The following is a 12,208-nucleotide window of genomic DNA, read 5'->3' on the forward strand; positions in this document are numbered from 1 at the left end:
GCGTGCGCTACAACTACGTACTGTGTAGTTGTAGCAGAGCTATTAATGTGTAGTTTACATTACTGAGCATGTTATTGAGTCCTGGATCATTTTGTGCCTCCTCTAGTGATGTCTCCCATGAAGTATTTGATGTGGGAAAAGCTTCCAGAACTTAGGAGTGGAAAAGATTTTTTTGTTTCAATTTGTTACTGTGCCTGCCTCATAACTGATGATAATGGCTCTGAGAATATAGGGAACTAACCAGGCATGGCAGGAGTGCAAGTGCTTGAGAAGGTTAGTGCCTGAAAGTGTTCCACAGATCTTACCTGATCATTTGCTTTGTAAACCAATCTGTGATTGTTGCTTTTCCTTTCACCTTATACTTAAAAAGAAAGAAAAAAGTATTCCAAGCCAATGATCAAAACCAAAATATGACAGAAGGATGAAGACATACATCTAATGTGCATCATATCGATTTATAAAATGTTTTGTGTGTTTAGAGAGAATTAAAAAACATAATATTGTTTTGTATAGTGGCTCTGATTTTCCTTGTTTTAAGCGTGTGGCATAGTACTGTATATATGATGTTTGGATCCTTACCGTAACATACTTCAGTCAAGTATTTTTGTTTTCTACTTAAAGGTCTTAGGCATAGCAGTTCAAAGTTGGGTTATTTATTTATTTGCTTATTTTCCTTGATGTACTCAGAGAAGATAAGTATCCAAAGAATTAAAGACTTAAAAGATGCTTATTCTCATAGCCAAAGGTTTTGGAGTGTTTGAGGACAGGGTTGATATGTCTGTTGGAACAACCATAAACAAGTTTTATTTTATTAGAGCCAAAATATTTTTCAAATGTTGGTAATTAACTTGAGTCCATAAAGAAGCTAGGATATTAATATCAAGGGTGGATATTTCAATATTAGGAGATGCTGGCTTGCAAGATTCATAATTAGGAACATGATTCAAAACTATTGTAGCTATACTTTTAACCCACATACTGTCATAATTCAGATCATAAGCAATACATAACCAAGGCATGCCAGTGGTTTTTTGTATTTTACTTTATAATAAGTATTTTCAGTATATTATGAGTATTGCTATAGTTGACGATTAATCTATTAACAGCAGGCAAAGTTTTAAAGCCTTCAATAATTTCTAATATTTCATCACATCATTCAGTCATCCATACTCTTATTTCTTATTCAGTTTTATTTTTAACTCTTCAAGTTGTTTCCTCATATATTTATCTCGGTCATTTAAAAAACAGCAGCCAGAAACTAGGGAGTAAGTTGGGATTTACTTGTACTTTACTAATTCTTGAAGGTTCCATTTTGTCTAATTTTGTCTCATGAGGAAAAAAAAAAGATTATGATTCTTGTGTTTCTTCGGTTTATTTATTACCTCTTTTCAGGTAATAAATAAACCGTGGATAAAAGAAACATGTTTTTAGTAGTTCTGGACTAATGTATCTAACCTAAAAAATTCTATTTTTTATAATTTTTATGATAAATGACATGCTTTCTCAGTTTTTATCACTTTAACATTCTAGTACCTCTTTTGGCCCACATCTGCATATGGATACATTTTTTAAAATATTTTTTGTTTCTATCTTTACTTTTTGGTATTTCCATTTTGTCAGATAACTTATATGACGATATGTGACAAGCTGAAAAAGTTGACAAGACCATTCAGAGCCAAATAGTGACAATATGCTGGGAGGTAAACTTGAGAAATGGCAAATAAATATCTGGATCTTGGAATGAGTCATGGCTAGTAGAAATAATTTTAACAAAGTGAGCTTATTAAAAATGTAGGAAAAGAACAAATTTGTAACAAAGGAAGCCTCATGGATATGAGGCTTTTTCCAGTGATATTTTGCAAAGTGAGAGCAGGAACAGAGAAAGTGGAAATTAGAAATATGACTCTTGCAGGATGCAGAAGTAAAAGGAGTCTGATGGGTGAAAAGTATAAAGCAGGCAAAATTAACAGTCATGACTGTAGAGCAAAACAGGGGATGAAGTGCTTAGAAGCCATTGTCATGACATTCAGGGATTGCAAATTGCAAATAGCCACTTAGGATGACTGGAAACTTGTGAGGGACCTAATATATTTCACACCAAAAAAATTCACAGGACAGATGAGAGAGAAATTTGTAACAGGGAAGACAATTAAACATCAAAAAATTCTGGTGGATTCCGTCATTCTAAAACCTTCATTTAAGATGCACTGTTCCAGCTAAACACAAAATTCTGCATCTGTTGAAGGATTCACTTCAAGATACATTATGCACAATGTCATGGAGGGAATTCTGCTTTATCTGTTGTTTTTTCATGGCTTTAACCATGAGGGAAATTATACAAAGCAAAGGACCTGGAGAAGTGTTAAGAATTTCATTATAAAATAAGGAAGATGTAACTTGCTCACCACCTGCACGCTGCTGTCCTCCAAGATCAAGAATTTCCCTGGAAGTTCATGCACAAATACATACTGAATATTTAGTTTTTACACACCTTTTCATATTGTCTTTAATAGCAAATATAAGGGAGTTGTGACTAATTCTACAATTGTGGCTAATTCTAATTTCATTTAGAATTAGCAGGTTATCTGAAAAGATTTGGAACACTATGGAACACAGTTTAAATGACTGCTCCAGTTCCCTTTTTGCCTTACAAGGTATAAACCTAAGAGGAAAACAGACTCTGTGTGTGATATAGGAGAAAGAGCAGGGGAGTGAGAAGAAAACAGTTGCTCGGTTGCAGCTCTATACTGGGAGGTAAATAAAGCAGAGTGTGATATGCTGTCTTCCAAAAGGAAAAGAAGGAGCAGTGAAAGCCCAAGAACCACATTTTGATCTGATCTCAGATACTTGGCATATAGGAGAAGGTATCTGCACAGGCATGACAGTGGAGAAAGTGATTGAAGTGTAGCCTTATTTTCTTCAGGTAGGCCTCTGTACAAATTTTGTGGCATAATTTCTATCCCAGAATTACAAAATAGTTGAATGCATTCCTAGTCAGTAGGAGATCAGTTTGTGTAATGAAAGAGCTTTCATGCTGTAATACCTCAGTTGGTCTCTATTAGTGCTAAAGAGGTAATTATCACTCTTACTGTTCTCCAAGTTGACAACCAAGGGGGTCAAAAATGCTTTTTCTGTCTGATAATGTGCTTAACTAGTTTTCAATGAAGTTGCATATCATGGTTCATTGCCCCTTGACTTTTTTTCAGGATGAAAAGTGGCTGGTTTAGTGACTAACAGTAATGTATCAGTGCAGATCAGCAGCAGATAATTTAGTCTGATTTTGTTTGATTTTATGGGTCTCCTGAAAACTTTGTTTCCACATACCTAGCAGCTTAACAGACAGACATATGATTTCAAGCTGCTAAACTTCAAGGACTGTTGTAGAAGGGGCAAGAATGCATGGTGGAGGAAAAAAGAGTGGAATTAATGCTGAGAAGGAATTTGACTCTGGCTTATACTCTGTTGCCTTTCATTTTTAGACATGTCTACACTGAATATTATACATTTCTGCATCTGTTTGTGGTACAAAAAACCAGAAATGAGATGACTAAATTTTAAAAAACAAAATGTTTTCAGATGTATATAGTTCTTCATGTTCCTCTAAGAGGAAAAGAGAATGTTCTTTATAATTCTAAATATAACTTAACGTGTACAACTAAGGGATTCTTGAAGTTGTTATTATTTAAAAGTAATCTTTGTAGAAATAAAGATGCACCTTTCAAATATTTAATTAATATAGAATTTCAGTGGAACAATGTATCCTGGACTTAGCTCGGGTTTCGGACTGTGTTGATTTTAAGGTTTTAATGAATGGATTAAAATGCGGTTTGCTCTTTTTACCTTTGAAATGAAAAAAACAAGGCTTTTGTCATTTCACTTCATTCATAGATTTAAAAAAAAGCCAGTATCTTAAGCTTACGCTCTTTACAAAAACGGAATTCTGATGCGGAAATTAATAGGCTAAAAGTTAAGGGAAATGCAATACGCCAACAAAGTTATCCTCCATACACCATCATCCTGGGGAACCAACAATTTTGAATTTTATGTGAGGCATTAATTTAATGAGGTTGAATTTTCATAGCATTCCCATAGAATAAAATATACAGTATGTTAGCAAAAGAACAGTCATTCCCAAGAGCCCAAGGAAGATAAAATGTGTTTGTATTCTTATGAATGGTCCTTGCCCTAAAAAATAAGGCAATATACTTGCTGAATTCAACAGACATTGTAGACAACCATTTTTTTGTCACCAAATAAATCTGATTTTAAAATATCTTACATTTTAATTTTATAATTATATGTTAAAAACTGACAAATGCTTATATTTCAAATGGCTGTGACTGCTGTCATTTCTTCTACTTAGTTGTTTTTTCTCCTTTTATAGTAAGCATTCACATTCAAGAAAATAAATAATAGCAGGTGACAATTATTTTAGTTAGGACACGATTAAGTTGAATCAAATTTAATGGTGGGATGTGTGTAGAAGGAGCCAAAATACTCTAACAGAGATCTATCTGGTATTAACCAGGGATCGCAGGGTCTCACTTTTATGTGCCTAAGACCTTGATGTATTTATGGAGTGTAGGATAGTGGATAGTTTCCTTTTAGTTTTTTTACGGTTAGACAAGGTATTACTGGTATGAGCAGGTATTTCCTATATGCAGAATAGGAAATACTGCTAATACAGTTAATAACCCAGTAACAGAATAAAAAAAATTAAAAGGAAATGCTTTAAGGGCCCTCATGGTACACTGTAGTATTAAACACATGGCAGCCCATAGACTCAAAATAAAATCTTACAATTTGAGTGTGATGTCACTGGTCAATTATTTGACCGTGGTAGCAATACTGATAGTGATATCACACCTATGAAAACTGGAATTCATCCAGTTAGGTTTGAAGGTGTGATCTACAATCCATCAATGTCAGTTGAAAGTCAACCATTACCTTTTACATCAAACTATAAAAGCAAGTTTTACCTTCACTGCTGAAGCATAAGGGTGTTGTTCAAGCAGCCCATTCTTTTTAGGTATTATGTATATAGTTTATGCATTATGTTCCTCTGAGAGGCCTTTGATTGCATCTTTAATCATAATCAATATCTGGTGTTAATTACTATTAATAATGTGTACTCTTTTTAATAAATTTAAACTTCACAAAATAATGTGTAAGTAGGAACTATTATATTTCTATTTTGAGAAGCTGAACTACAAAGATGTTATGACCTGTTTATAAATTATTTTGTATTTATCTATTTGTATTGACCTGGTTTGTGACTAATTGTACCCCTAACTTCATTTTGAACAGTAATATTTTACAAAATTTTAAAAGCAAAAAATAATTCTTGATTTATTTATTGAGGTAACTTCAAATATATGTAATCAGCTCTAAATAGCAACATTCTGTCAGGCAATACTGTAGCTTGAAAGTGTTACATATCCTTTTTCCTCCTATTGAATATTTATGTATACAACAATTTTTTATTTCTATCATGCTGGAAATTTTTTTTTGTCCTTAGCAAGAAGGACCCCAAAATTATATCAATACATGAACATTTACATCAATATGTGAAAAATATATTAATATATCAATATGTAAATATCATTATATCAATATATAAAAATTACATCAATTTTTTTTTTTACAAATAACTTCTACAGTATTTATTAACTTGTTCTGCTGTTTTTGTTTTTTAATAGAGTTTTTCAGCTGTTTTAACAAATAATTATTAACTCTTTTTATTTTATAATTACAGCACTTCAGAATTTCGTTTCTGGTTCTGACAACAAAAAGAAGCAAATTAAATAGGTTATTACAATAAAGCAGTAGTATGGCTTTATTTATCTGCATTATATATTCCCAGTTTACAAACCTACCTAGTATCCTTTCTTCTTTTAAAGGTTGTCTGACCTTTCCCGTAAAGAAACTCTTTATTTTAGCGGATAATTTTATGAAATTACTTGGGACACTTGCCAAGTGAGGTATCTGTCTCAAGAGTTTATACTCTGCACAAATGGTTCCATGTGCTTAGTTGAAAAGGCTCAGCTATTTCCAAGACAGAGGATATAGGTAAAAAAAACCCCAAGCCCATACTAGTAAACAACAGAAGTGGAAACTTCTTTGAAAAGTTTTACTGATCCCATTGCTTCAAGGTGGTGTCCTGAGTTTTAGCAGTTGGATAGTATTCACTTTTTGTTGTCGAAGTAAATGTTTGTTAAATTTGGTTAATTTATTGGCTTTTAGAAGAATCCCACTTTGCATGACATCATTAGGTTTTAGCAACTAGGGTTCCGTCTTCATGATCAGCTCTGGGGCGGAGGAAGATTTCCCTTATTTTCAGTTTGGGACGGCTTCTGTTGTGCTGTGTCCAGAGCTGAAGTTGAGGGATTGTCTCTCCTGTATCTTCTGTGTCATCTGCTAGTCCATAGCTGGGATTTTTCTCAACAAGTTGATTTGAGGGGCGAGAATGAGATCTGGAGAGGACTGAGACCGATGAAAAACCTTGAGGTGGGAGGAAAAAGAGTTTGGGAATATATCTCAATAGAAGAGAAAAGGGTAAATCAGCTGCGGGGCTAAGGCAGAACTGAGGTAGCTGTGTAAACAGGTGAGAGTAATGGTTGGAGACGAGAAAAATTGGGACTGCTAAACTGTGAAGGAGGGTATTGTGAGATGGGGATTGGAGGGCATGGTGAAGGTCGGGCTATGCAAATAAGAATGATTGAATATAGAAGTTGGAGGGGAAATTGGAACTGGCTGAGCAAAATCCCTAATGGAAGTAATGGAAGAGAGTCCAGATTGATGACGATAACTATAAGTCAACCGGGTAGTGGATGCTGATACTCATAGAATCATTAAGGTTGGAAAAGACCTCTAAGATCATCGAGTCCAACCGTCAACCCACCACCACCATACCCACTAAACCATGTCCCTAAGCGCCACATCTACACGTCTTTTAAATACTTCCAGGGATGGTGACTCAACCACTTCCCTGGGCAGCCTGTTCCAAGGCCTGACCACTCTTTCAGTAAAGAAATTTTTCCTAATGTCCAATCTAAACCTCCCTTGGTGCAACTTGAAGCCATTTCCTCTCGTCCTATCGCTGGTTACTTGGCAGAAGAGACCAACACCCACCTCAGGTAAATGAATGCAAAAATGTCATAATAAAGAATGCTCTAGAAAAGCCTGAATGAAATTAATAGTTCCGTTTTGAGAGTAGTGTTTGAATAGCATTCAATTAACCAAGCTTGAAGTATCAAAAATGTTGGCCAGTTGGTCATGGGCAAGGGCCTGACATCCATTCTGTGTACTGATTGAGGCAGGAGTCCTGGGGAAAAACATAATATGCAGAATTAAGGACTGTATCATAACTAATATCTAATAAGGTACAAAATTCAAGTTGAATGAATAATCTTAATTCTGCAACTTTTTACATTTTGTTTGTTTGAACTTGTAAGCTGATAATGTTGTTATACTATAGAAGTTTTTTCTGTGTGTGTAATACACATTAAGTAGATTGTATGCAAGATAGTAGACAAACTTCTGGAAATTCATTGTGTAAATTTTAAAAAAATTGTCAATATGTGTCTAGCCTTTAATCACATTATGCGGTTAACATTAAGCTGGGTGACAGACAGATCAGCTTTTCAATATCTTTTTAATCAGTAAAATATTTGCTGCTTCATCACTGCAAGAGGTTGAATATACAGCAAGATATTTGCTGTCAGTGTTTTATCTTCAGTATTTATACCTGTATCAGTCATCTTGTAATTTTTTAACTAATCATTTTGAAATCAATTCCCTTATTCTGATAAAACACAGTTTCCTCGAGTGGACTGCAGAGCCTGACAGCTTTTACTAGAAGGCCTAAATGTGTCAACATTGACTGGTAGTTCTGTCTTTTTTTTTTTAATCTACAAGATAAAATCTTAAACTCAAAAAAGCAAAATAAATAAAATAAATAGACTTAAAGAGACAGCTGTGTGCTTTTACGAAGAGAGAGAGTGACAAAGGACACATCAAAAAGCCAAGGACGATGTGTTTCAAATAAACCTTGGTACATATGACAGTTCTCTCTTTAGGATTTTCTCATAAAGATTCAAGGTAGAATAACTTAAAGGTGGAATAGACTACGGCCAGAACATTTGACTTGTCCTGTATGAAATTTTTTGAGGCAATGCAAGTATTTAATTGACCAAAATATGTAGAATAAGAAGGCAAGTTCCATGCATCAGCAGTGTTTACAAAATAATAGTTGTCAGACTCCATGATGGGGTTTTTACTTGACAGGATCTGGTCAGTAAGTTAGTATTTAGAGTAAATATGAAATTGAATAAAATTCAATAATACCATTTTGTGAGTCTGGTGCAGAAGTCTGAAGTCTATAGGAACTAGGAACTACAGGTTGTGTTGCTAGAAAGTTAGAGGGTGCCTGGTTATTCTGAACACTGATGCTGATATGCTTACCCTTGCTTTTGGAAATTTTCTCTGTGTTAATTTTTTTCACGTCATCAGTGTATCATTATATACTTTAAAAGTATCTAATTGTAATACACTGCAAGCTATTTCATAACAAATCTTGAAAGTATGTTCATTCCCATTCTCTAGGCAGAGCCTCTCCTTCAGCTAGTTTATTAATAAAGTCCCCTTCCTAAGACTGTCATACCAACAATTACTATTTTTTTCTTAATAAGCAGATTAGCATGCAGCCTAGTGTAAAAAACAAATGTTTATCTTAATGACCAGGTGTAACTCTGGAGTTATAATCAGCAAATGTGTGTCTCTATTTTCAGCAGAGATTGAGAAAAATCTTAAACAGTGTTTTCCTCTTCAAATTGCTATTGACACAGGCTATGGAGCACCTATTATTAAGTCAAGGCTATGTAAATCTGGCTAAATCTTACATTGTTAAAGACTGCAGTTGTTCTTGCCATTATATTTTTTTGTAAAGCTCTATGCACAGATTAGCTGGTGCGTAAGCAATAACTGACAGTTCACTGTGTGCACTACCACCTGGAAATATTGTTAAGGACAGTCAATGAGGGGGAAAAAAATCAGTGATGCTGAGTTTGGATTCTGCAGAAAGAATTAAGTAATGATTTTTTTTACTGGATTTCTTAAAATCTGTGTTTTCAAGATTTCTTTCATTTAATTTTTAAAGTTTTCTTAAGGTTTTAAACATAAAGATCTGTTTAAATAAAGTAAGCTCTTAGTGGAAGAAAAAAAAAAATCTAATACCACCTAAAAAAACTTCAAAGTCAGTCTGTCAGGTTCTTTCTGGCAATGAAGCTCTTGCATTATCTTTTTAATGCTGAAATCAGTTCAAGTCAGTGAAATTTCTTTAATGAACTTTAGGGCACATCTTCAAAGAAACCTGCAATTGAACCTGTGGAAAGGCCAATGCCTTTGAACTGTGAAAAGAAGTTTATCCTAGATTAGCTTGATCTTTTAGTTTACTCTGCCTTCTAATCTAGTAACAAAGATCTAAGCTTTAAGAATACCCCTGAACTGCAGTGACAGCCTAAAAGTAGTGTATTGTTATGGATAAATTCATTACTTCCCGTAGCTATTGGCATTTTAAATTTGGAAGGGTAGCAAAGTTGTTTATTTTGTACTGTGAACATGAACATTCTGGGTCTCCTTGAGCACTAAATTTTCTTTAGTTTCGTTACTACCTTATAAATTGAAAATTTAACTTCATTTTTTTTTCATTCTCTCTCTAACATTTCACTGTACTTCCATCCAGTTCAGTCTTTCATCACCCAAATGTGGAATAATGTGCCTTCAAATGTGAAAAAAAAAACCAAATCTGGAACAAATTATGAAGTGATGGCAAAGGGAAATGCAGAACTGTATGGAAATAAGTGCATTAATGCATAGGCTCTGATACACATAAGTCTGTTTTGAAGGACACTTCATTTTTAGTTTGAACTTCTGCTTTTAAATTTTACTGTAATATGATATAACATTTGCTTTTGTGAGTACTTGAGGAACTTTTGGTGTTAACAGTATTCTTTTCTATAGAAATTCCTTTGGATTTCAGATTTTGTACTCTTTCCAGGTTACAATAAGAAAAACATGGAAGAGATTTTTAATAGAAAAACAACACTCAGTGGTTTGCAGCTGGCAATCACAATGCCGCTATTGCTGCTTTTATTTTATTAAGTGGAACAGGTCAATTCAATATCAGAGCTGATTGTGTTCCTTCTCTGGTCAAAATGAAAATACAGGTCTAGCAAAAAATTAGGTGACCAGTAGTTTCTTCCTTTCAATCATGCTGTGAAATGTCTTTTAATAACCATCATTTTGTGGAATTAAGTAGGAGAAGAATGGTTATAACTCAACTGGCAAAGGAAAATACACCTTTTGTCTATAAATATTGACTTCCATAACTGATATTTTTTGATGCCTACTTTTAATTATGGATTAATAAGAAATAACACTGTGCAAAAAGTGCAGAAAACTAGAGATAGATAGAAATCTCATCAGATGAAAAAAATCGTATTTATAAAACTGGACTTTTGAAGAGGGAAGTATAGAAGAGAAGACTATAAAATGTGGCTGAAGGAACAGAGAATAATTGAAAATTGAAATTATATATTTATCCAGCATTAAAAATTAAATGATGCTATATTTTCCTGTGTTGTATTTTATTTTGAGATTAGATCCTTGCCCTTTTAAAGTCAACGGGAATTTCACCACTGACTTGTTTGGCACTATTTCACCGTTCATCTGTGAGAAGCAGTTTCTGCTTTTTATTATAATTTCAAAACGGTATCCTTCCTTTTCTTCTCTCACTCCAGTTTCCTAAGGATTTATAATCTTTTGTATCAAAAGGAAATTTTTTCTTGGTATATACTGTATAGTTGAAATCAAGTACCACGCAAAAAGCTAGCTGACCTAATGGGCTGATTCCAGCAGAGCAGACGTTTTGAATCTGGACTTTCTTAGTTATTGAGGGTATAGGATTTTGAATGCTTTTATCCTTTTATTGGTGAATGCACTAAAGTGCATGCAGACAGAGAATGTTAAAGTGGCAGTCAGATAAACTTGTTAAAGCAGTGGGAGTTTTTCCTTTCTTTCTACGTGACTTTATCATCACAGTGGAGTTAAAAGGCAATTAGCCCTTCAGCTCTTTTCTGGCCAGTTTATTGGCATTTTACACACAACTGTTGAATAGACAGTGCCATATTAAAAATTCCAATGAAGCTGGCCTGGGGATAACAGACTCTAAATTTCAGGTTAATGTAGGTTTCCTTGAGAGGAACTATTGCCAAAAAGCTCAAGTAAAATTATCTAAATACAGTACCTATGCTGCATGTACTCATAGTTGATGGAAAATTGTAGTAGTCTTGCTACATGCTGTGTTACATTTCCAGGGAAATATTTTTATAAAGAGTGTTTGATGAAAAAGTTTATTCCTTTAGTAATAACAGGCTACCCACTGTGTTACTTAAGGCAATGAACACAGTGAGTAGAACTAGACGTTTTCATCATAATAACAACAATTATACTTGCTTTGCATTTTTGTAATTTTCATCTGAGGTCATTAAAACACTTTACGAACATGGATTACTTACTTCTTTCAGTATATGAGAAGGTGGGGGAGAGATTATTATGTCAAAGTTTTGACCAAATTTAGTCCAAAATTTGTATTACTTTTTTTTTTTTTTAGAATTGTAAGGGAAATATTGTGGGGTTTTTTCCTTATTTCAGTGTCAATAGAAAATCAAACATGTCTTTTCCAGTTCTTGCACCCCAAAATGTTAAGAACCAAAAACTGATTATAATATTTTTTCATCACTGAGGAGAGTGAAATACAGACACAAAACACACAAGCTCACTACTGAAGAGAGAGAGAAATACTATTTTCATAGTATTTCAGTTTTAATCTGTTCTTGCCAAAGAAATTGGGGGGTTTTTGGTAGACTTGACTGAGACTATTATTGGGTCTTAATGATGCATTCATTGCTTCTATGAAGAAATTTATTTAATTATATTTTGTAGCTGATTCTAATTTACTGATGTTAGAACAAATAATGAGAAATCCATTGAGGTCTGTGTGATTGAAAGCCAGATGGTAAAAACAGAGTAGATCCGATATTTTTAAGCTGACCATATGCATTGCTCAAACTCCTCCAAGTTGTATGTCACCTGACTGTGAAATCAACAAAAAGGCTCCTTATAAGTCCAGCTGATTTTTGGATCAGTT

At 33.9% G+C, this 12,208-nt stretch overlaps 1 protein-coding gene across 1 annotated transcript in view; it reads left to right on the top strand.

The window, feature by feature from the left end:
* ERC2 (ELKS/RAB6-interacting/CAST family member 2) overlaps window positions 1-12,208 on the top strand; it is a 526,287-nt gene that overhangs the window by 444,522 nt on the left and 69,557 nt on the right. The window lies entirely within an intron of this gene.

Source organism: Calonectris borealis, chromosome 10 (assembly GCF_964195595.1).
Source record: "Calonectris borealis chromosome 10, bCalBor7.hap1.2, whole genome shotgun sequence".
Taxonomy (NCBI): Eukaryota; Metazoa; Chordata; class Aves; order Procellariiformes; family Procellariidae; genus Calonectris; species Calonectris borealis.